Source organism: Pezoporus occidentalis, unplaced genomic scaffold, assembly GCF_034315485.1.
Source record: "Pezoporus occidentalis ecotype Australia unplaced genomic scaffold, CSIRO_AGI_Poc_V1 ctg108, whole genome shotgun sequence".
Taxonomy (NCBI): domain Eukaryota; kingdom Metazoa; phylum Chordata; class Aves; order Psittaciformes; family Psittacidae; genus Pezoporus; species Pezoporus occidentalis.
This window is the reverse complement of record NW_026912865.1, coordinates 3,169,024-3,190,693: the sequence shown is the minus strand read 5'-3', so window position 1 is coordinate 3,190,693 and position 21,670 is coordinate 3,169,024. Positions and strand designations below refer to the sequence as shown.

Genomic DNA, 21,670 nt, shown 5'->3' with positions numbered 1-21,670 from the left:
AATTTAGGGAAAAACAAACAAACAAACAAACAAAACAAACAAACAAAAAAACCACATAAGTGATATCTAAAGTAACTGAAGATACTCAACAATATTTGTGTGTGTCTTAGATACCAATAAGGCTAATGAAAACCTCTGAAACTAAAATTACAGCAGGTACTACTATAAAATCATACACCAAAATTCTGTCATATTCTCTTTTTCATGAACCATCATGAAGGGGAAGTTCAACACCCTCTTGCTAGTGAATTATGGAGACCATACTAAGTAGAGGGAAGTTCCTTTAAGCCTAAAACCAGAGAACATGAGGCAACACACTATTAGGTGGACATTTTAAATGTGTATAATGTCATATTTTATTTCATTTTCTTTGTAAAAATAAGTGTACTAACACACAACATTTTAATCAAAATATTTATGTAATTCAGTCACATATGTAACAAAATTACAACACCTAAAGCAAATAGCTGCATTTTTTCATCTGACTTTCTGTATAACCAAATCTTCAAGTTCATCTGCACAATTAACCAGTTAATCTTGAAATTGTATGGGCCCTGCAGCCCACTAAGCAAAGCAAAATAATTTCAAAAATAAGATGTCACAAACATATGCCAATGAATAATGTTCTATAGAAATACTAATATACAGTACATTACCTTCATTCTGTACATAAATAGTTCTACTAACAATCTGATAGAGCATTTAGCTAATACATATGGATTCTTAACACCATTTATATTTTATTTTATTTTTTATTTTTTCTCCATTATTTTTTCCTATGTGTAAAAGTGAAAGCATGCACTTTCAAATTAAATAATATATTTAAATTACATATTACTTGGGTTAAATAGAACCAAACATATGTTACTTTTGAGGTGCCAATCTTGCAAACTACTTTGCAACGGTACCACCAGTGCATTACAGAAGTGCCATGCTGCACAAAATAATTCTGTCTAAAAAACATCACAGTACCCCAGTACTGTTTAGATAACTGGGAAACCGCTCTGTTGGCAAACAGTATATAATTTAGAGGTCATAAAATTATCTTACTATATCCTTGAATATTATAAAAATTACCATCCATGACACTGCACTGTGTATTGTTTACACATCATTTAGCATATTTAGTTTAGTAACCAAAGGATCAATAGTAATCAAGAGATCAACTGATGTTAGAGAGTATACTTTTAAAACTACCTGCAAACATCATAATTATTATTAATTATATAAAATATTATAGCCAAGTACAAATGGCACATGAGGTTTCAGTTAAAGAAGGATTAAAAATATTTCTGCCCTATAGATAGACAAATATTACATGGGAAGTTTCAAAGCATAATACTTTTTTCTAATTTAGCAGAATCTTTAAAAAGTAACAGAATTTCTTTTTCATCCATTTTCTTCAACAGAAGAACTCTAATACACCTAACAGAAATAATTTTGCTACATTAAATTTGCTAAGAAATTATGAATCCTTAGACGTAGAAGAATGCCTGCCAATTGGAACTGCTCAAGGGCGGCATCACCAGGTCACTTTAGACTCTAATTCATGCCTACTGTAGCCCCATCGCAGAATGCAGTGCCAGGACCGATACGAAGTTTCTGCCATCTCCCTGTGAGCCATTCTTAGAGCTCCCCTGTCCCTTAGCTCTTCAGGGTAAGCTGTGGGCATCTTTGCTTCTGCATTATCCTACAATTGATCAGAAAATTTGGTTGCTAGTGCTCTAGAATTCCAGGTGTGTGACTACCGCTATCCTTTTCTTCTTGTAGCTTGAAGAGACACTCAGGGCCAAAGTGTTATCAGTAGAAGGAGATGAAGAAACAGCTGAAGGAAGGCCCATAACACTTCGATTCAGGAGTATTTTAACTAGACCTCTGCCTTACAATAACTAGACCGTGAAACAATGTATTTGCAGATATTGGGCCATCCACAAGTATCCTACATGTGTGTCTGCCTTTTCATTTTCATCCCTTTATCTCCATTACAACACCTGCATCTGTCTTCCCATGTAGCTTAATCAGCCCTGTGTTCATCTTACTTAAGTTTAGGCCAACGCTATCCTATATCTCTGCATGTAACACTGCCTAACGGAAACATCTCATTCTTGGTTGTCGTCATTATACCAATGTAAACATTATTCTGTTTTACAATAAGCATATCTAATAACCTTAAGGCAAAGTAATTCTTTCCATTGAACCTACAGAAGGAATCAGGTTAAGATTTTATTTTAGTATCTGACTATAGGCTTGAAATACCAGAACACTAGAAACTGACAACATGTGGGAAAAGACATAACTTGGTTTTAGCAGCAAATTTGTCCTCTGTGTTACTGTCTCTATAAACCTAATATGTTTTCTCTACTAAAAAGCTAAGTTTTATAGAGTTGATATCAGAATGAGAGTTTTTGTCATGTGTATGTGAAATATCACAAAAGCAAAAGGATATTGAGCATTATGCCATTTTCCAGGAAGGCATCCACTTGTTAAATGTAGATTAGTATTCTATTTATACATTGTTTCATTTGTAATCTTCTTTCCAATCTCATAAAGAAAAGCCTAACCCAACATCTGACCGAATGAACCTTAATTTGTTTTCTCCTCTAACCTTAAGCTGCAAGACCAGTATGAAGACCTGTTTTATAGAAAACCTTCTTTTAAAGGGCAGGTGGTAAGGAAACAGCTTGCAGACATCTATATGCTCTAAAGAATCAAACCTTAAGCATGGGAAAATTAATACCATGTCACAACAGTACTAAACACCTGCTTACCTGCTTATTATATGTTAGGTCATCTCTAGCTAGAGATTCATTTTCTGCTGCTTGAAATTCTTTCTGAACTACTGGTGTCTTCTGAGGGAAAGGGGGAAAAAAATGGTAAGCGGTGAGCATACAATCCTTTTTTAGAAACACTTTTGTGCTCCCTGACAACTAACTCAGAACAATATTTATTATATGCAATTATTCTTTCATCATCCATGCATATTATGAAGCACTCAGAATATTGTATCAATTTTACCTATAGCCAAATGCTTCCATAACAGCTAACTAGATTTCCAGAAATAAATATAGTAATAGGCAAAGGACCTACAACGACTAACACTAAATAATAATACTTATAGAAGTTTCTCATCAAAGATCTGGTCTATTTCTTCTACATTGTACCTGCAAGAAGAAATTGCAAAATGTAGGAAGAAACATACATCAGAAAATTATAATGAGATCTATGATCCTTTAAAGCAAATAAATCATAGATGCCTCTAAACAGTAAGCAACCCATAAAACATATATGCGTTTAAATTTTTTAAACTCTTTGAATGAAAGGCATAGAACGATGGGCATTAATCTAAAATGCATATAGATTAATGTCGTATGATTCCATTTCCCTAATTGGCATGCTACTCAATAAAAGCAAATTCTTTATATACAGCAGTTGGAGAATCAAGCCCCATAAGAAAAGGAATGAACAAGAGACACAAAAGAGAAAGAGACAAAAATAAAGTTATACTTGTGATTTCTGAACTAGCAAAATGTTTTCAAGGACTATTTCATTTCCTTCCCAGTTTTATCAGTTTAAAATATGAACTACCTATCTTAACAACTCTGCAAGCAAACAGAAGCGCTATGAACTTATTATATTTTAACATTCCTAGATAATGCAGAATGTTACCAGGCTTGCTTGGTAAAAACTTGGCAGGACTTGATATTCAGTTTTCATTTCCTCATGTTCAGGAGCCTGTTGTATAAGCAAGAGCAGAAAACTAGTGTCAAACAAGAATGCTAAAAATATATATATATATATATATATAATTAACACCACCTTACAGAAAATAACAACAACAAAACAATCTATATATGCATAAAATAAAGTTTGGGCCATAAATTAGTTTAAAAACAAAAAGTACATTGAAAACCAAATTATATTAGGCTCATGCTTTACGAACATTTACACACATAATTAACTCTTTACTATAAGAAAATTCTCTACAGAACTGCTTATAGTAAAGAAGCTTAAAAGATGAGTGCAATTTTCAGTTAATCATTTTCTCCACAAAGAGAACTATAATTGCTCCACCAGCAGAAAAGCTACTATAAAATTTGAAGTTGCTCTTAGTTCCCAAACATACTATTATTTCTCAAAAGGACAATTCAGCAAGTCTGCTTTTGGTTACAGCATGTGCACACACACACAAAAACAAAAAAAAAAACTAAAAAAAAAGAGAAAAACAAACAAAAAAAACCCACCAAAAAAAAAACAAACAAAAAAAAAGAACAAAACACACAACCAAACCACCAAACAGAAATAAAGTGCAGCAAGAAGTCTCAAAACAGATGGTAGTTTTAGGGACAGTGCACTTTCTAAGCACCTGGTTAGCATATATATACGTAACTCAGCACACATGTACTTTAGCCTTTGTGCCATATACTGGCTTGAGGAACCAAGTTTTAAAGATAACAGTAACAAACAGAAATATCACATCTAAACTGCATTTCATTTTAGAATACAGTTCTTTAAAACTGCTACAGAAATGTTCAATATTTCTAGGGAAAATATTTCAGAGCCAAAACTTGATGCAAAAACGCATTAAAGCTATCAGTTGAATATGTGTTAGAAACGGTTTGTCACATCATGAAAAAAAATCCTCTGCTGGCACTACAACCTTCCATTTGTTCTTTTAATGTAAGAATCTCCCACACAGTAGAACTTTCACTTCATTGAATGTATTGTCCATGTAGCAACCTAAAAATACAGGGGGGTTTAATGCCCCTGAGTTAGATTTTTTGCATCTAACTCTAATACCATGCAAGAAGTATATTCTGAGCTGTAACATTTTCCTTGCATATCAGAAAATGAGAAGGAAAAAAGGAGTAGTCTCCAGGCCAACACAAAGCAATAGATGTATATATTACCCCGAGAATGTAAACTATAAAGCAATAAAATCTACGAAGTTGCACATTGGTGTTTTGCTTTTAACTAAAGCGTTAATAATTTAATCTACCTTTAATAGAAAAGACAGGTTAAGAAAAAAACAATTCTTACTACTTTTTCATCACCATGAAAGCAAAGAACTAAAGTAGAGGAATGTAGTACAACTCAGGACTAAAAGCAACAGATTCAGCATTATCTTCTCAAGCTATACCAAATAACTTTCCTTTTCTTTGTAACAAATGCATATTTTCAGACATGGTGATTACCATGGAAAAGTAATTATTACAGTCCATCTTAGCCAACTGTAATTCTTTCCCCATGCAATTTATCATATAATTTATAAAATCACAGAGAAATTTTCACAAAGTTTTCCATTTAACCAGACTGGATCAACTTATGTTTCTATTGCATAATATGTAAATTACAATTTTACATATTCATTTTCTTGATCTGTCAAAACCAACAGATTATATGAGCAAATATTGTCTTAATTTCATTTGAGACACCTGTACATGTTATGTGTTTGCTTTCTTTTGTTGGGTGCGGCTTTTTCTCTTTTGTTCGCTCCCCATGGGTGAATTGCAGGCACAGTGCTATTGTGTTATTTTAATAAAATGATGTATACTGCCTATATATACTATGGGGTGTGTGTCTGCATTAAAACCAAGGCCCAAGAGGTGTGATCTAACTTTGGGAAATGAGAGTCTTCAGATCTGTGGCAACTCTTAATTCCTATGGGAGTCTGTTCTTGAGTGTTCTGCCTATTCTTGAGGAAGCTGCACTGATATTTTAACCCTGTGATAGAATCTTCTGCTGTGCCTTCAAAAAACCAGTTTTATTAGCCACAGCCTTTTCCTTACAGATACAGAAAATATTTAGGTACCCAAACACCTTGGTAATTCATTACAAACCATTTTAACATTTTTCAGTCACTTTGTTTTGTCTGTGGCACCCTTTGTAGCTGAAAAGATTCATTATGAGTCCTGACATACAGAAAATTGATTTTTGTTTTTATTTGGGTTTGTGGGGGGGTTAAATACCTCTCAATTTATCTTAGTTTCATCTGGTGTGTCTTTGATTCCTCATGGTAATAAAATAACTTACTTTCCTCTGTTTTGTCATGAAAATTCTGTATGACCAGTGCAGAAAAGACCCTGATAAATGACAAAAAAAGTCAATCTAAATGTGTGAATGTATAAATATTTTAAACCTTTAACATGATGAATTTATACAAACTATACGCAAACAGCTAATCACCCTGTGCCCCTTTGACAAAGCTTGAAACTCTGAGAGATTACAATCTATCTGATTTAAAGAAAAAAATCCAAAACATTCTCATAACAACAGCTTACTGACCTAATAAGCTCTCCCATTTTGTTAGACTTCAGGATAAAAAGATAGCTCTTGCCCCATAAAGCATGTAGCATTTTTAGGACAAGCATAAATTATATGGGCCTAATGATCATAAGGAAATGTAACAAACTGCACAATTTGATTGTTTTTAATTAGATATTGGCATTGGTAACTTTGATGAAATAAACAGATAGTTCAGAAGTCACAGGTAAATCATCTATCTCGCATCTCTCCCTAGGCAGTTTCTTGCAAGGTTATGAACAGAAAACATCTTAAAAAAAAAAAAAAAAAAAAAAAAACACCACCAAAAAAACTAAAGTAATATGAGTTAACTGTTCTAGGAAACAAAAAACAAAAAAAAAAAATAAAAAATCACATATCCCAGAGTAGTAGTGTCCACCCCTGAAGACTGGGCAGCTCCCTTCAGCAAGTGGCAGGAAGTGTCATAGCCTCTGCCATGATTAAGCCTATCGAGCATAGTCAATAATATGTGCCACCTGAATTAAGGATGTTAACAGCAAACTCAGGGAAAAACAAGCATCATGGTCTTGATTTAGCCACATTTTAACAAGATGTTAAGACCATGAGTTCATTCCATGAGCCACATGTAGGCAGAAAATAAGAAAACCAGTAGGAAGAGTTAGGGTTTTCACCACTTAAAGAAAGCTAAATGAAATAAATTGAAGTCTCTTGCTCATATCCATGATACTTAGAATACACATTGTAACACCTAAAGAGAGTAGCATATGGTCTGTTGCGCAACTGTCACGTCAGCTGGAAGTATAATGAACACACAGAGCAAAGAATTGAGATAGTGTAAAGTTACGAGGAAATGCTTGTATTTGCTTATAGATATAATGCAAATTCAAGAAGTCTATCTCTTCTTGAATTTTAACAGCAATTAGTCTCCATCAAAGCACTTTTGAGAGTATTAATGCATTACAGAGAAAAACTTCTCAAGGCCTCACGACTGAGAGCTAGACATGTTTTTCTAAAACTAAAGTATACTTTATGCTGACTTGCTGCTAGTATGGTGCACTGTACAGTCCTTGTTTAATGGAAGCATTCAAATTTTACATTATTTTTCAAAGAACAAAAATGTTCATTCAGTTACCACTCTCACAAGTTCATCTCAGGTATCAAAGAATGGATCTGCTGAAAACAGTAACTAACTAAAAATGAGCTGAAGGTTCAAGAAAGCTGAAGACCAAGAAAATGCATTTCTGAAATAAATATAAACACCCTCCTAGGGATACTAATCTGACATATAACTTAAAAACTCAATATACTTTAGGGGTAGCAACAAGCCTCAAGACAACAAAATTACTACAGGCATTGGCAACTGTATTATTCTTATAATAAAAATTCTACTTTTTAGCAGAAATTGTTGTAGGAATCATTATTCACAACTGATTTCCCTCAAAGGAAACAGGACTGAGTACTAATGTCCCACCGAGCTGGCATTCCATTCCCCAGGTAATACTCTTTTCAATGCAGGACCAAAACCAGCATTCAGCCCCCACAGCAGTATCATAAGCTATCAATGACAACCAGTCAGTAATGCAAGATCAAGAAAAAGAGAGTAGAATTTTCTTTTAGCAGGAAAAGAAAAACACATTTAATTCTGAGAGCTTGTTTTTATTTTAGTAGTTCTTTTCCTAGCGTTTCTATTTCAGTTAAAAGAATACATTTCTTACTTCATTACAGAAGGCAAGATTTGAAGCTCACTGTAAATAAACCATGCATAATAATAAAGAAATGCTAGAGTCTGCATCTTATTTGTAAGGTCACTTAAGTTCAAAAGACACCTGCTGCAAATGCCTTTGATTTAAATTAAAAAAAAAAAAAAAAGGTGATCAGTAAGGGTCTCATTTACCCTCATTAATGTCCATATCTCCATACATTAAAAAAAAAAAATAAATTAAAAATTATAAACAAACAACAAGAAAGTCATCACCAATTTCAAAATTTTATTTTACTTTCAACCTGATTGACGTAAGTTTTAGAAATAAAAAATTAAACATCACAGTACGCCAGAGGTCAGATTTTCAAAGCTCAGAGCCCAGCAGCTCTCACTTCAAACAACCGAAAATACCTATTCTCTCCAATTTTAGAGTCTCAGGACTTGCTGGAGGCCAAACTTTGGAAATCTTACTTAGAACATAAGACATATCTATAAAAGCGTAAGAAAAACCATGCAACTCAGCACGTTACCAAACACTAATAATTATTTCTAGTAAGTTGAACAAGAAATGGTTTTCCAGGTCCAGGATCTTCTTTAGCCCTTCTCACATCTGCCTGAAATATTCTTGTAACCAGCTGACAGATTTCAACCAAAAAGAAGAGTCACAAATTATCAGATTCCTAAAATACAAGGCAAGCAATGTAGAGGGATCATCTCAATGCTGCAACACTGAGGAGTCTTCTCTGACTTCAAACCTAATTGAAATACGATAGAAAATATACATGGAGTGGAATACAGTGTGAATGTCTCAACCACACATACAGCTCTCAGTGGAAAATCAAATCAGAGGACATAAATCTACTGGAAACACAGTTTCAGAACTATTGCACCGACTTACACATTTAAATTAAGTTCAGGATTTCTTTTTCCTCCCCCCCTTTTATTTTATTTAACCAAAAGACAGACAATCTCACATTAATGTAATGTAAGGTACTATACATACATTCGACAAGCGATACTTTTTGATCATAAAAGGTAGCATTTTGATAGTTGTGGGACACAATGTTCTTTATCATCTCCTAAAACACAGGTTCATACACTTTTCATCAGTCTTCCACTCTTCCTTGCAGAGTCAGTTGCTGCTGGAAAAAAAGAGTAGCTCACCGTCCATGGACCTATTCATTCTACAGCATCCCTTACAAGTGCTAGCAGAAATACCAAGAGTGACAGTGATTTCTGTGACATAAGTTTTAATCCTCTTGGAACTAGAACAAAACTATCAGTCTTGCTAAGAGAGGACAAAAAGACACCTGATAGTAAGTTACTAGTCAACAAATTAATCAGCAATCCTCTGGTGAAAATCTAAAAAAAGTTTCTGTAGCATCTACCTGACGTCCAGTGTTACTTTTTGATGTAACTAGTGGGAGGGACCCTCTTACAGCTCCTTACACAATCTACTTAACCATAACAATAAAGAATTTGCCTTATCAAGACTTTACAAGCTAAACAATAACTAAAAGAAGCAATACTTCCAACAAGATCCCAAATGCATTTAATGCATTTTTTCATCTGTCAGACTGGAATGTAACATCTTAAAAAAAGGGAAAGGAGATTAACATAAAAGATGTATTAAACTATAAGCAGTATAATAAAAATAATACCCCAAAATAACTTCTATTTTAATATATTTTGATATTGGCTCATTTTCATTTTTTAAGGACATAAAAAAAAAAAAAGGCAGAAGAAACACTGAAGGATGTTCTATGATACATTAGTGCCTTTATTGATTTGTTTTGTCTGGCTTCTGTGCTGTAACACATTGTAGGAGCTGGAAAAAAAAATACACAACTCTTGTAAAAGTAATATTTACCCAAGAGAAAAATATTGCTCTTGTTCTGGTTCACCTGCTTCCATTTTTATATTGTAGTTCTAGCCAAGAACACTCTCCAGGAGTTCTTTGATCGTCTGGTCTGAGGGAGATAGAGAAGTAGACTGCAGGGAAGCAACTATTTCATCAATAGACCTTGCAACCTCTTTCACAGGCAATGCTGGTGTGGAAGTAGGCTCTTCAGGTTTGCTCTGCTGGTAGTTCTCATACATTTTTGAAGTGTCTGGTCTAGTCACATCTCTTGCCTCTTTCAAATGCTCTTGAGCAGACCTCACACTTAGCTGCTTGCTTCCTTTTCTCAGCACCCTTCCCAATCGAACATCTAAATCTTGCTGCTTTGCTTTTGAAATTACTCTGCTTCGCTTCTTACAGCTTTACCAGATTGTTTTTCCCTTTCTTGAAGAGCTTTTACTTGTATCAGAATCTGTAGAGCTAAATTCTTCACTATCTATAATTACAGCATCTGTTTCTCCAGTTTTATCCCTTTTTAAATTCTGGAGATTCATCTGTAGCATATGCACTCTATCCTTTTCTTTACTAATAGCTTTTGTCTTTTTTAATGAGATAGGGGATCTATGAACATGAACATTAGGCCTGCAGTTTGGCTTCTGAGATGGTGCTGCGTGCTTGACCATTAGGATTTTCTTAGTGGTACCTGCAAATGATACTATTACTGGCAGTTTTACAACTGTACTTTCATGACTACAAGTGGCACTTTCTCTGTTAACTTCTTCAGAGCAAGTTCCCCGATTTTTGTCAGCACTGCCTTTTGCCACGGATTTATTTCTCTGAGTCATCACCCTGAGATGAGGAGTTTGTTTTTTCATGTCTCTTACTTCAGAAGAGATCCTTTCTGTGAACTTCAGAACACCCGATGAATTAATTAGGAATATTTTTATTTATATTCATGACAGGCTTATGTGGACTCATCGACCTCTGGAGAGGATAATGTTCTTAACTGATGTGATTGATCTGGTGTTAAATCTTCCAATAAGGGCTAAATGCTCACGTTCCTAGGAACAGTAACTATTGCTTATTTGATCTTCAGACTACCCCACTGAGACTCCCTGCATATAGTCTCATGTTCCTTAATCATATTCAGCTCTTCCACATAACTCAGTCCAAAGTGCTCATGTTTTCTAGCAAGTTTCTCCCACTGTATGCAGCGTGTAAATTCAAACAGAAATAAGGTTTTGTATTTTATATATCAACACATAACCCAATCTTGCAAAGACTACTTCATTTTGCTAAGGGCCCCATTGACTTTAATAAGACTGCTCTGAATGTGTACAATTAAGCACCAGCAATAGGTATTAGCATTTTACCTGAAGAAACAATTGAACTGTTTCTATTTTGGGGAGGTTAAATTGGGACCTTCCCCCCTCCCCAAGCCTCACTTCTCCCCATCGAGCAGGCAAAGGGCCTGCCTACCCTCAGCGAAGTACCTCATTGTCTCCGCGGCCGGACCGCACCCCCGCCACGCACCGACACAGCCCCGCACAGGAAGGCTGCTCGTCTTCCCCCGCCCCACAAGAAGCCGGCGGCCCCGAGGACGACAAGGAGCCAGGCCCGTAAACTCCACAAGAGCTGCGGCCGCTCGCTACCAAGCGGGAAGGCAGAAGGACGCGCTCCGCATCCAAGCAATGAGGCTCCCGCTGAGAGAGAGAGACGGCGGTGCCGGCTGCCACCCCTAGCAAGCGCCCCCTGTCGGTGGGGAGGGCCATGCCACGCAAGGTTTCCCACAGCATCACTCGGACTCGGGAGACACGCGCGTCCTCCGACCCTCGGGGACGGGACGTGAAGGCTTTTGTGTGGCGAGCACTGGTCAGAATTTGCTCGCTTGAGTGAGCTTATATCTTAAGGCCCACAAGTTTCAGCGTCATCCGGAGGCAGCGTTAGAGACCCGCAAGCTGAGCCTCGGGATCTGGCGGGCACAGTGCGGGAGAGCGGATCTGTCCCTTTTCAGCCCTCTTTGTCTCCTGTGTATGGCAACCCTATTCTGCTGACAGTCAGTTTTGCCCTGGAAACGAAATGTACAAATATCCTGTATGGGAATTTGTGTACCATGCAATGCAGCCGCTTCCTAGACATAATTACAGACACTTTTTTTTTTTTTTTTTTTCCCCGTAAAACTAATTTTCCTAATTTTCAAAGAGGCAGCTTGGAGATGAAAAGCCAGTTCGGCCGTGTGTGACTTGTTTATCATCACCGATAAACTTTCTGTCGTCAGGATTTTATTTACAATAGTAGGGACTGCCTGCAACAGGATAGACCCATCTCAACAGGATAAACTCTGTCTCAGACTCCATAAACCAACCAGCTTTGCAGTGTTAATGTGAGCAAAAAGTCTGAAACCAGTTCTCTGAGAGGAATCCTGACCCCATGTCTTCCAGTTTTACTAGCCTGTCCTTCAGAGAACAGAGGTATCAAACATATTTGACAGCTGTCTGGTGAAAGTTAAATTTTAACAGTAGTTCTTTTCACACACAAAGTATGAAGTGCACCAAGAAGATATATGACCATTCCAGTATCCAACAAATACCAGGATGATAAAATGTGCCAAAAATAATCAAACTTCAGGAAATAAATAAATTAATTAATAAATAATTATAAAAAAAGACATCTAAGTTAAAAGAAAATGTGAAAAGTCAAAGTGAGTCTATCAAGACAATCATAACGATGGCACAATCCTATAGGATCACATTGATCAGGAAAGAAAAGCTGACTATCTAGAACACAGGCAGAGTGAAGCAGCTTATAACAGTAAGAGGAAAAAAAACCCACAAATATAGTTTCCTGTATATAATCTGAACTCAAAGCATTACAATTTCCCTGAATCTCTGGGCTGCAACAGTTCACAAAACTACACTCTTAATCCACTTAAGCCTGTTACATATTTGTATTTATGTTATTGTTGGTAAAAATGAAGTTGAGGTTTTCTTTGGGGGGGGTGGCTTTTGTTTGTTTGTTTGGGTTTTTTGTCTTTTTCTTCATTTGGGTCTCAAACATCCATGTAACAAGGAACTGTAGGCTCTAGCTGCATATATTGGATTCAAATATAGCACTCACCTGATTGAAAGGCTGCACTGATCTAACAGGCAAATGTCTTCTATTATCCTCTCCTTTCTTTGTAGATTTCAGCTACAGCTTTGTAGCTTTTTTTTTTTTTTTCCCACCTAATTGTATTCCTGGAGTTCAAAGGGATAGCCAGTGTACTCCTTGCAAACAAACAATACTTCTTACACTGGGCAAGATGACCAACTTTTATCTTGCTAATGCAACTAAAAACTTGTTGAAGATTAAAAACACATTAGCCAGTCATATTACATCCCAATTAATAGCAGGTTTTCTTCTTCTGATAGCAAGATAACTGATTAAAGGCCTGTAATAAGCATATGTGTTTGGTGTCTAATTTGCTTCTCCCTCTCTCTAGAAGGAATCCCAGAGTAGCTGGAGTACCAGAAGGTAGAATATCAAGTAGCTGATCTGTGCTAAAGGATTCTCGTTAGCTGTCCAAGGCCAGTAGAGCAGTTCATAACAGGAATGAAGTGTTCAATTGCCTCACTGAAGATGAATCCTATTAGCAGTTTAATGCAGCTGTAAACCTAGAGAACAGATTCATTTCAAACTAGTTACATGGTAAGTAAAGCCTGAACAATTTCATTTATCTAGAACAGTTCCTCTCTGCGGGAGTCACAGTGGGATGTGGAAGAAAAGCCTCTGCATGTGAAGAGGTATTTGCATCAGGAAGTTCTAGTAAGAAGCTGCTGAATGACAAGAATGATTTGCATTTATATATAAAAAAAAAAAAGATAATAATCTTAGGAAGAAGAAAAAATCCTTAGACATGGGTTTCCTCTTTAGGTTAATATTTGTGGTAAAATTGAAAATGAGTATGTTGTGTTATCTTACTATATCTCCTGTGTGTCAGCTCTGCTTGCAGAAGATCAGGGGCTAGCTCCTGGAGAATGCAGTTAGGTTGCAAGAAAGGTTGAAGCCTTGGTTCATAAAACGTTTCCTGTTTTACAGCATTTAGATTCCAGGTCGTGTAAGCAAAGTGAGTAAGCACCCAAGAGAGCAGATGTCAAGTGAAATCCCAAACACTGTATTTTTTTTCCCTACCAAGCCACACACATTGCTTAGTAGTCATTCCAGAAGTGCGTGCTGCCATTGTATCCTACAGGTCCTCAGCCTGAGCTCCAGAGATGACTACAGAGATTCTTGTCTCTGATATACAAGAAATCAGGGAAAGCTTTTTCCTCTTTCTCCATGTATTTATTATTAGTATGTACCCCTCCCTTAATGAACACAATTGTGCTCAAAGCCTGAAGGTGTTTTTTTATTAACATTAGTTATTTTGTTAAACAGGTTAAGCCCTATCTCTGCAGCTTGCAAAGTCCAAAATTTAATCGGTGGATGAATGCTTATGCTTAGCAAATGTATATAGTTTTGGAAAACCTCGTGCAATCTCAGTTCCTGGGTACACATCATTATTTTATTTAATTAAGCCTCACCAGACCACTATGCTTTCTAATATCATACAAATTGTATTGTCTATGTTATTAATCTGTTAATGTTACTGGGATTTTTTTTATTTTTAAAAAGAAAAGGGAACATTAAAACATTGTTCAGTTGGCTAGAGAAAGTAGAAAAAATGCAGTTTCTTTTCTCCTAAACTAGCTGAGTCCATGCCATGTAATAAGTTCCACACCCAGCATACATCATTACCATGATCCAAGTTCATTCTGGAGTGAGTCTGAGATGCACAAGTGCCCTAGAGGATTTGGGAAGAAACTGGAGCACAGTCAGGAGGAGTTAATGGTGTTTCCAATAGTCACCTTTTCTGGGCAATCAGAAATCAGGACAGCATGGTACATAGGAAGTATGTACAGCCTGGTATGGACTCTCCAGAAAATGCCAGAAAGAGTCCTTGGAAAGCTGAATAGCAGTTACCTAAAGGAAAAAAAGAAAGTAGGAGCATAACTACTTTGCTTACTATGGCTTACATCTAGTTAGTACTAGTGTGTTGATGCTAGTTATTTACTAGTCAGTGGATACCAAGCCTTGCCTTGATATGCTTTTCCAGCTGGCTGAGAAACTCTTTTTACACTAAATAGTCCAAAACACCCCCAGCTCTGAGCAAGTATTCTGCTCTTTCAGTGTGCTACTACAGTCAGAGCACTAGTCTATTCTGCTTTAAAATGGCAATACGCTTGCTCGAAATTATCACCAATGCAATAGTTCCAACAAGGATAATAGCATATTTACAAATACAGTTTCACTGCGATGCCCAGGTAGAATTATTCCATTTTAGAGATCAGGAGCTAGAACAAAGAGAGTCTGAATGACTTTCCAAAGTCCTCTGGTAGAACCAGTGGCAGATTCATAACTGAGTCTGTGCTTCTGACTGTGAGTAAATAAAAAATCAGAGGTAGGTATCTTCAGGTTACAGACTACTGTAAGGGCATCAGCATCTTTGTTTTAATATTTCTGCCATATAAAATGTCCATAAATACTCAGGCAAAATCTATTTGTTATAAACTAAAATACTGAACTGTGAAGTATGGCCACTGGGAATGTAGCACACAGATTTCTCTGGCAGTTACACTGTGGGGAAAGTAATCTGTAACAGAAGAATGGAGTAAATTGGGGGGGGGGGGGGGAGGGAGGGAATAATCTCTTAAATCAGAGAGTGTCAATACTGAAAAGCTTTTTGTCTAGTTGCAAGGGTTTGATCCAGCTGAGCTGAAGGAAATACTTTTCTTTTTTCAGTGATCAATCCATATTGAATCCCTTGTGCAGTAAGCAGCCATAGAAGGTTTTGTGGAATTAGTATTATAAATCACACATTCAATCCCTTTGTGAGTGTTGAAAGCATTGTCATTCTTCTAATCACTATATCCTATCTTTGATCCATAACAAATATGCACACCCAGCTCTACTAATCTCCATTATGATTGTGAGATATCTGTATTTGCCAGTTCTATGCCAACAGAAATAGTTAAAACTTTTCTTCATCCTATAATTTTGGGCTTTACTTTTTTTTTTTTCTGATTGAAACACATTATTTGCATAATGGCATTTCCTTTATAATTCAAAATAAAAGTAAATATGATGTTGGAAAGAAGATCAAGCCTTTTTAGTTAAAACCATATTTATAATTAGAAAATCATTACATTAAGAAAATCATTTGGTCTTTTTAAGTGGTCATGAATCCCAGATTTATTTTTTAGTATGATGTGACTGTAATAATACCAGATATGTGCCATTTTATTATATAACTGAAGAGAAATTACATGAGTTACTTTTAGAAGCCCATCACACATAGCCATTATTATAGACAGAAGGTCAGAGATGCTCTTGGCTTTGAAGAAAGGTGTAAGCAATTAATGGAGAAATTACAGCTAAACACTTGCCGAAGTATTTGCTGGACTCAGCCCTATATACTTGATTTTGATTTAAAATTTGATCATACTATCTCTGCTCTCTGTTGCCTTTCAGTTAATACACCAGAATTTTCGGCTGGCTATTCCAGTCCAACTCTTCTGTTCTCTTAGGACAACAGCTTGACTGTGGATATATAGATGTAGATATATATGTGTGTGTGTTTGTAGATCTCATAGGTTTCACAGCTGAAGACTCAATGTTGGGGGCCATAGAAATCCCATTTAATCACAAGAAAAGCCTTCATATCTCATCAGTGTCTTCAGCAAAAGGAAATGCCCTGCAAAGGGTGAGGAGATGTGTCTGCAGAGGCTGAAGTTCCAGCTGCCTCTAAGGATAATGTTAAAAAAGATTTAAAGTGTTTGTGGCATGGGATGGACGTTGAAGCAGATATTCCTAGATATTGATTCTGAAAAGGGGAAAAGATTGTTTGTTTGATGGATACTAAGAAAGCCACCTGATGAGCTATGAAATTGTTGGGATGGAACAGAGAATCTCTCTTTTGGAGGAACTGAAGGAAAGGTCAAATGTTGGACTCCCTCCCACCTTAAGTCACTACCTAAAAAGATGTAAACTTGAAACTACATGCACTGCAGAAATACTTAGGCAGCTGCCTTGTTGGCTGGTGAGGAGTGGAGGAGGAATTAATTTAATCTCATTCTTCCTTGTCTGCACAGGGAACTGAGCTCATGTGATAGAAGGAAAGGCACATGGTGAGCTAAGCGGCCTTCCTGATATCTTTCCCTTAAAACTGCTCAGCAGGGAGATTCACCCTTGAAATGCTTGAAGCAACAGCAGAAGCTTAGGCCAACTGCTGGGAGGACCAACTAATTTCCGAAATGCTGAACAGCTGCTGCCCCTGAGGAGTCCTAAAATGTTACCAAATCCAGACCTTCTTCTACTTTCCCATAGATACTAGTTGACTGTCCTTATTTTATGGGTCTCACTTATGATTTGAGGGTGTTACTAGTTGATTCTCATATTCTCACATTTCAGTGCAAAACTACAAGACATGTTACAGAGGGCCTCTGGGCATCCTTCTCCAGGGCAAACAACATTTTTGCTATATGCAGGTTAAGTATGTCCCCTGATAGAGTAAATGGCCAAAGTGTTTTTGTGTATGCATGATAATGCTGCTACACATCCCACAATTGCTTACTGTCCATTTTAATACATCTCAAGAAAATGTGCAGTTAATGCAGCCTGAAATAACTTATGCTCTAGGAACTGCAAGCTGGGTAAAGCTGTGGAACTGCTCCCTGGGGAGGAGTTTAAATAACCAGCCTTGATTTTGTACATTTGATTCTTCAGAGCTGAAGCCAGCCAAGAAAGCCATTTATGATGGATACTAGTCTCTTCCCATGCTTTTGTGCAAAACGGCTGTAGAGATAGAGACTGGGAAACAAATAATTCTTTGCAAGTACAGGAAAACAGAGCAAACAAATTGAAAATATAATGTTACGCAGTGAAAGAAGAGTAACATTCCTCCAGTCTCCATTGCTCAAAATCTAAGGTACCAAATCAAGCCCATCTGCACAGGAAGATCAGTTTGAAGAAGACATGAAGTATTATTTTGACCAGAATATTACAAAGAGTTGATCAGCTCTGCATCTCTTCTCCAATACAGCAATAAGTGGGTTATATTAGTAAAACATATGTTCTGACAGAAAACACACCACAAGTTTTGAAAAAACAAGATTCCAAATAGAGAATCTTTTCTATTCTCTAGTGGAAATACCATTTTTTCAAGCAGCAGATATTGTGTGGAGGGGGGAAATGCAGACTTTAGTCCATTAAGTCATTTGGGCAACTTTAATAAAGAAGTAATTCTAAGACTGGTGCAAAAGTGTCTCTCCTACCAAGCTCTGCTTCTTGTATCAGTTTATTTATATTAACTGCACTCACTGTCCTAGTCTGCTTTCTTGCTTCCTGAAAAAAAAATCTGTGTATGTCCTGAAATACTATTTTTGCAATTTGGGTGAGATTCTACAAAGTGAGTGCCATTGATGTGCATGTGTTTCTCTCTGTGCACAACTGAATTCCCATCTCCTCTGATACTGTTTCTTCCATGCTATAGTACTGCAGCTACTTTAAAACACTTCTTAAAACTAACAAAAATTGAGCAATTACACAAGAACTGGCACACTGATTGAAATACACAACAGAAGCATTTCTATTTATTTTTCAGTAAATCATAACATTAAAAAAAATGCCCAATAACTGAAATAAATACCTACATGGCTGCTCTGAATCAAACAAGAAATAGCAAATGCATCTATTTTTGCACAAAGTAAAACACAGTTGGCCCATCACACACTGCAGTGTGGGCATCCTGCCAGCTGGAGTTCTGCAAACAGCATACATATATCTAACCCCATTAGCAAAATTAAAGTGATTGTATACAGTGGGTCATGATTTACCTAGTTAAGAACTCTTTTGTTACACTAAAGTAAACAAAAAACCTCAGAGTCTTCCTTACCGTCATCGCTGCAACCGTTGGATATTATTCATAATTTTTCATTTCACTATCTCTGCTTACTTAACTGGCCTGACAAACGACTATTCTCAGGCGGGTGAGTTATTGTAATTTATGTCAGGAGTATCGCTCCAGTCTCATGACGTCAACTCTGAATGATGCTTAGAAAAATGAAATGTAATTAATTGCACTAAAAAAAAAAAAAGTAAAATACAAATTGAAAACTAAATTAAACTAAACTAAAATATATAAAATATAATAAAATCTGGCAACGGAAAGTCGCTACTACAACGAGCCACACAATGTGCTCCAGCGCCCAAGAAGGAGCCCGCAGAGTCTGGCCCCTGAGAGCCCGGCAAGTTGAGAGCCCGGCAAGTACCTGCTGCTCGGTGCCCCGAGGGCGCGGCCCCGCACGACTGGGCCCCCGGAAGGGCCGACGCTCCTCTGCGCTCCCGCCAGCAGCAGGGCGGCACTGCCCTGGGTCCTGGCCCCCCCGGGGCCTCCTGCGCCCTGCGGCGGCTGACGGGGAGGGAGAACAGCGACCGAGAAGCAGGCAGAGAGAGGGGAAGCCGGACCCGGAGGGTGGGGTGCGTCCTCACGGTTCTCCCTGCAAGGGCCGGGGCAGCGGGGGTGCGTGTCGGCCGGGAAAAGAGGGTCGCTTAGTCGTCACGATCGGAGGTAAGAAAAGTTCATGTAGCAAAGGCTCCAAAACAAGTCCTGACCCCATGCAGTGCCTTCACCTGCCCGGGCGCTGCTCCCGATAGAGAGGAAGGTAAACGCCACCTTACCGCATCGCACCGTCTCGTGACCTCGCGGACCGGGAATGCTGGGGACAGCGGGAGCCTGGTCGTATCAAGGGCACCCCACCTCCTCTTCTCAGCTAGGGCTCAGCGCAGGAGCACAGAGCCGGGTCGGCTCTGCCTGTGTGAGGGAGGGAAACAAGCCACTCTACAGCCGTCTTGATGAGCTTTTTCGGGAGCGAGGGGCGCTCCCAGCGGTTACCGACCTCTGCTCCCGGAGCGCCCTAGCACCTCCCGGCTCCCAGCCAAAGCACCCGGCTCAGGGCAGCGGCACGTTGCCACCCGATTACTGTTTGCTCCCTTGGATGGGAGAGGAATTCGGATTGGAAAAGATGGGAAGGGGGATTTCCCACCTTTCGGGATGGGTGGGCAAGGACAGGGAAAAGGAGGGAGATCTGAGGGGCCCGACTGTCTCGAGGGAGACCCGTCTGGGTTGCCCCCCCCTGGAGAGCAGGCAGGAAGAGGGTCTGGGGGGGAAGAGAAGGTGGCTGTACTGTGAGCATCAGGGAAGGCATCCTGATGCAAAAATAACCTCGCAGCTCTTTCTCCAGCTAGACGTCTACCCCGCACAAGAGCTGCCGAGAAATTCCCGGCTAGGAGACGATGGCGTTGGGATAAAATCAAGACCTTCCAACTTAAACCGATGGGGTGGCGGCAGGCCCTGCCGCTGCCAGGGGAAAGGTAAAGCTGAGCGATCTGAAACAGCCCTCCGCAGTTAAAATCAAAGCCCCCGTTGATTCCACCGGTCGCAGTCCTACGCATGGGGCTGTACCTGCAGACGGCGCTGCCGAGCTCCGGTCCCCGCGACACTACCGGAGGCCGGTTCCCACGGGCGAGACCCCTCGACCCGGCCCGACAGCACTTCCCAAAAACCGGCCACTTGCTGAGTGGCCTTTGCGGGGCCCAGGTACAACAGCCGGCGCTGGTAACACCGGGTCCCCTGGGCATGCGCCGCTCCACACACATGAGAGTGCTTTCCTTTCTCGGGTCAGTTGCTGTGTTTCCCCCCTTGGCAGTGCTCACCCGTGGAGCCGGGTACTGAGACCCTGGTCCCGCTTAGAAGCAAAAACACCGCTCACCTCGGCCTGTGCTGTTCTCCAGACTGCACAGACAGCAACCCCTGAGAAAAAGGAATAAAAATGTAAAAACCCCACAGTGTACAGCTTAATCAGAAACTGGCGCCACAGTAACCAGAGTTGGGGAAAGGCTCTGTGTAAATTGGGCCAAGGCTGCCATCGCGAAGTCTAGAAAGCTCATAAGCGCATCTGGAGTGCTCCTTGCTGCTGTTACTTGTCCTCCATTCCAGCAAAGCCCTTCCCTCCCGCAGAGCCTGCTGCAAAGGGCACGGACAAATCGGGCTGGACTCTCAGAGGATTCCACATAGGGTTTCACAGAGGATCAAGTGCAGGGCAAGGGCGAACACCGAAATACCCTCCTTTTTCCGTGGCCGCGGGCAGAGCCGCCATGACCCCTCTTCACCTCTTCACACAAGGAAGGCTTTTCTCTTCTGGGACTGCGACACAGCAGCCGGGTCTGAAAGGAACTCCCAGCAGCGGCTGGCTCTGCCTTGGCCTGGCTGGTTTGCTCACCGAGGCGAACGGCTTTCTGAGGTGATGACAACCAGGATCCCGCCTGGGCCCTCACCTACGGCAGCACCCTCAGGCAGAAGGAGCTGAGCCCGGGACCTCAACCGGACAACAGGAGGCGCTGCGTCTTTGCACAATCCCGGACTCGTCCACTCTCCACCCGGCCCGGCTGGCACCCCAGCCGGGGCGTCCCGGGGGCCGGCTGGCGCAGAGAGAGGCTTTACCGGACACCACGTCTGCTCCTCCCGGGGAAACACCTCCACGGTTAGCAACAGAACCAGAGCAGCGCGGCCGGCTTCGTGCCTGTGTTTTCTTCCAGGGTACAGAGGGAGCCCTGAGAGGAATGCCCGGCGTCCTGGGGTGTGCTACTCCCATGGGGTGGGCTCTGGGAAGCTGGGCAGCACCTCCGCGGGGTCGGTCACTCAGGGAGGAGTTGCCGCCAGCGGGGTCGCTGCGGCGACCGCATCCCTCGCAGCCTCGTCGCGTGTGGCTGTACTGCTGGGGGGGGGGGGG

General features: G+C 39.6%; 2 long non-coding RNA genes across 2 annotated transcripts; both read right to left on the bottom strand.

Moving 5' to 3' along the window:
- Positions 1–2,172: 2,172 nt before the first annotated feature.
- On the bottom strand, positions 2,173–11,219 carry LOC134166235 (uncharacterized). Its single transcript, XR_009965809.1, has 3 exons — positions 9,834–11,219; positions 3,667–3,776; positions 2,173–2,849 (listed from the first exon to the last, which is right to left on the bottom strand). It is a non-coding gene; the product is annotated as an uncharacterized LOC134166235 (long non-coding RNA).
- A 111-nt stretch (positions 11,220–11,330) lies between these two features.
- Positions 11,331–21,304, bottom strand: LOC134166229 (uncharacterized). Its single transcript, XR_009965807.1, has 3 exons — positions 21,216–21,304; positions 20,651–20,691; positions 11,331–11,871 (listed from the first exon to the last, which is right to left on the bottom strand). It is a non-coding gene; the product is annotated as an uncharacterized LOC134166229 (long non-coding RNA).
- Positions 21,305–21,670: the final 366 nt, after the last annotated feature.